At 52.7% G+C, this 3,996-nt stretch overlaps 1 long non-coding RNA gene across 1 annotated transcript; it reads left to right on the plus strand.

Moving 5' to 3' along the window:
• Positions 1 to 2,997: 2,997 nt before the first annotated feature.
• On the plus strand, positions 2,998 to 3,651 carry LOC125327424. Its single transcript, XR_007204239.1, has 5 exons — positions 2,998 to 3,170; positions 3,249 to 3,290; positions 3,385 to 3,429; positions 3,515 to 3,558; positions 3,640 to 3,651. It is a non-coding gene; the product is annotated as an uncharacterized LOC125327424 (long non-coding RNA).
• The last annotated feature ends 345 nt before the right edge of the window (positions 3,652 to 3,996 follow it).

The following is a 3,996-nucleotide window of genomic DNA, read 5'->3' on the forward strand; positions in this document are numbered from 1 at the left end:
CTTTTGCAAGGGAAGTCATTCCCTCTCTGGGAGTGAGTGGGGTAAGAGCTCTTCTCTCATTTCAGTGATGGGGATCTTTCTGCTTAGCTCAGCTCAATTTCAGCAGGTTCTTTTGGCATCTGAAGGAACAGAGGCTTCGAAGACATCGGGAAGAAGATACCATTGAACACAGTGAGTATTTAAGTTCACTCATTTGGGTTGCATGTTTAGGGGTGGTAAGGTGGTTTTATAATTTCTAGTTTTGTGCTAAGGTTTTTTTTTTTTTTTTTTTTGGAGCAGTGCAACTTCCTGCTATTCCAGGTTATGTTGAGTGGGATACTTCAAATTTTCTCAGCAAATTCATTGTGTCCAAAAGGGGATCTGCCTCATGTCATAGGTGGCGTCTGAGATTGAGGCTACCAATAGGGAAGTTGAGGATCGTGACCGGGAGAGGGAGGGCGAGCAGGGTAGCGGGTTAGGAGTTACGGCAGGGGGGTTTCGAAGGCGGCACGGTGGGAAACAGCGTCTATTTGGGAGCCGCTTAAGGCTTTTCCATAAGCACGGCGGCCGCATTTACGTGTTTTACGGCATGCAAACGCGTCCCGTGCGTTTATGGAAACGCCTCGTAGCTCTGTCCCTCGCTATCCTGGGTGCCTAGTGTAATAGCAGCTGCAGCCTTAGACTAGGGATGAAGCCAGGGCCTTGAGAATCTAGGGGCACTTAGGAGCGAGCGAGCGGCCGACTTGTTGCGATTTTCCACTAAACTCATCCTTTGATCTTGGTTTTCTTTATTGTATCTGACTAAGAGACAACGGCCCGGCGACAGCAGGAACTTCCCGGGCGGCGAGAGCCGGCCTTCCTTTCTCACCCGAGGCACGTTCGCATCCCCAGACGTCTGAGAGATAAGTCGAGGGCTCTGACCCACGGAGGGGGTGAAAGCGGGGTGTCGGGTCGGGACTTGCCGGGAGGGATTTTTGAGTTAGCTTTGGAGATGGAGATATCCAAGAAGGGGCCCCTCAGCCCACATAAAGGGAAGTCTCGCTTTCGATCGCAAGGCCGAGGTGCACAGGGCGGAGCAATCTCAGTGTGTGTCGTGTCACCTGTCTATTGTCGTGTTCTGTGTCTTTTGGGTGTCTCGTGTCGTCCGCCTTAGCCCTTCGATGTGCTTGCCGTTGTTCTTTTCGCAGAGAGTTTTCTGTCCTTGTTATGTCTCCTCGTTTGTCATCTCCTGTGTCACGGGTGCTTGCACGGGTTTGGCCCGGAGCTGCTCCGCCCTGCCGCATACCCTGGCACGTAGGTGTAATAGAACAAGGCCTGGGGACTTGAAATTTGTAACGTAGGTTGTAGCTGGGCTCTAGATGATATTCCTAGATTCACACGAGATGGTTGGAAGCCGTCAAATTCTCATGCAGGCCTTTGACTTTTGTCATCACTTTCTTTCAGATGCAGACGGATGAAATCCATGGCAGAGCGCCCCATACCGGGTGAGAGGATTCCCGCAGGAAGGTCGGTCACCGTTTGTCTGTGCTGGGCAAGTGTAAATGGTGGCTATGTTACAGCATTGTTCTTTGTCTTTGCTCCTAGGAGGTAAAGCCAGATCTCAGCAGTCAAGGTCAAGTGAGTGAGGTAAGTGGTGACTGGTGGAAGGAAAAAGTTGTTATTGCTCGGGTGCCGAGTGCCGGTACTCTAAACTTTAAGCGGCCGTCGTCATTTGCGCGTTTTAGTCGGTCCACTCGTGTTACGCCAAATCCCCTCACCGACCGGCCGACAGAGCCGGCTCGCCGCCCTCGTGAGCCCTCCCGAAGTGTTATGGGACTCTGCAATGAAGCCTTTACACTTTCTGTTCCGTGCCTCGGCAACGGCGGAGGAGTTGCAGCGAGTCGGGGAGGGAGGGAGGGAGGAGCAGCGAGGGTCCCCTCAAGTTCGAGCAATTCCACAGCACCTTGTCTCTTCTTAACCCAGGCATACCCCGCAACGATGGTGTCGGCCTCGGAGCGTGGGCGAAGCGTGCCGCCGGAGGACCCCGGCCTTCTTAGGAGACGGTGAGTAGCGGAATTGTCAGGTTTTGGCAGATGTGCCACTAAGTTCCCGTAGTGACGTTTGGTTTTCTTTATTGTGGCTGACTAGGAGACGACAGCCCGGTGACGACAGGAGCTTCCCAGAGGGTGAGCCGGCCTTCTGTTGTGCCTGAGGAGGATTCCCATCTCCAGATGTCTGAGAGATAAGTTGAGGGCTACAATCCACTGAGGGAATGAATGTGAGGTGTTGGGGCAGGGCTTGCCGGGAGGGATTTTTGAGTCAGCTTTGGAGGTGGGGATGTCCAGGAAGGGGCCCCTTAGGCCACATAAAGGGCAAGTCTCACCTTTTGATCACGATGCCGAGGTGCGCAGAGCAGAGCAGTCACCTTTCTATTGTATCTTCTGTGTCTTTTGGGCATCTGCTGTTGCAGGTCTTTTGCCTTAGCCCTTTGAGATGCCTATTGGAAACGCTGGGCGTTATTCTTAGCGACTCTGCTTTCGGCGCTCCTTGGCCCGGTGCCGATACCATCGATCCTTTGACTCGAGAGCTCGGAGGCGCATCAGAATCACATATCTCTTTAGAAGCGTCGAGTCGGATGTCTTTTAAGGTCTTGTTCTGAGCTGTATTCACAGCTGTATGCCGCAATGATCCATTATAGCGGATTAGGACTTGTCAGAATGTGAAGAGCGGTAGAGCATTCTGACCATACGATTCTCGGGTATCCGTCTTTGCGGTTCTCAGAATAAGTCCTTCATCTGCCAGGGTTCTTTGAGCCTCGTCGGCTCACCGTCGGTCTCGCCTAGATCATCTCATTCCTCGTTTTCTCGGTCCTTGCGATCGTTCTTCTCGCCGAAGGTTTTCCCTCTTCGTCGCATCCCCTCCTTTGTCCTTTCCTGTGTCAGAAGTGTCTGCACGAATTTGGCCCGGAGCTGCTCTGCCCTGCCGCACGGTCTGGCGTACGGGTGTAATAGGACGAGGCCTGGGGACTCGTAATTTGTGATGTAGGCTGTAGTTTGGCCTCTAGATGGCAGTCTTAGATTGACACAAGATTGCTGGAGCTGTTAAGTTCTCACGCACCCCTTTTGACTTTTGTCATGGCTTTCTTTCAGATGCGGAGGGATTAAATCCATGGCAGAGCACCCCGGACCGGGCGAGGGGGTTCCCGCAGGAAGGTCGGTCACCATTTGTGTTTGCGGGGCAAGTGCAAATGGTGGCTGTGTTCCAGCATTGTTCTTTGTCTTTATTTTTAGGAGGTCAAGCCGGATCTCAGCCATCAAGGTGAAGCGAGCGAGGTAAGCGGTGACTGGTGGACCGAACTAGTTTTTCTTGCTCAGTTATCAATTTCTGGTGCGGCTCTAAGCATCTGTTATTTTTTGTGCATTTCAGGCGGTCCACCGGCAAGATGTCCCGGTCTGGGATGCTGGCAGCCAGGTGGGTGCAAGCTTAAGGTTAATTGGAGGGGGGAGGTTGGGATTTCAGAGTCTTTCAGGGTGTTTTTTGCTTTGTTTCTTTGCAGGTGCTGCTGCTGCCTTGGACATGCCAAGAAATAGACACAATCAGGTGAGTTGGCCTTTAAGCGGGGCAAGTAATAGGTGAGCGGTATGTGGCGGTGAACTAAGCATGTACTTTTTTGCCTTGCAGGTATTTTCTGGGCTGCCTGTGGAATCGGATGAAGATTTGAGGTGAGCCGGGGTACCGGTGCGGATGACCCCCGGGGATTAATATTCTCGAGAGCCACAGTGACGTTTTCTGTTTTGTCGTCTTAGGTACCGTGAGCAGCCGCAGAGCCGAAGTTTGGAAGCGGCAGGTAAGCAATGAGCCTTGGCACTTAGGAGGGAGGGAGGCCTTGCGCAAGGGGTTGCTTTTGGGACGTCTCATCGCGGTCTGAATTTTTTTTCTGAATTTTTGCAGCCGCCGAAACAGACCCTGGGGACCGTCTCAACATCCACGGTGCCCGTGCGTTCATTTCCATCGAGGACGGATTTTGTCGGCTCGTCT

This window comes from Corvus hawaiiensis, chromosome 6 (assembly GCF_020740725.1).
Source record: "Corvus hawaiiensis isolate bCorHaw1 chromosome 6, bCorHaw1.pri.cur, whole genome shotgun sequence".
Taxonomy (NCBI): Eukaryota; Metazoa; Chordata; class Aves; order Passeriformes; family Corvidae; genus Corvus; species Corvus hawaiiensis.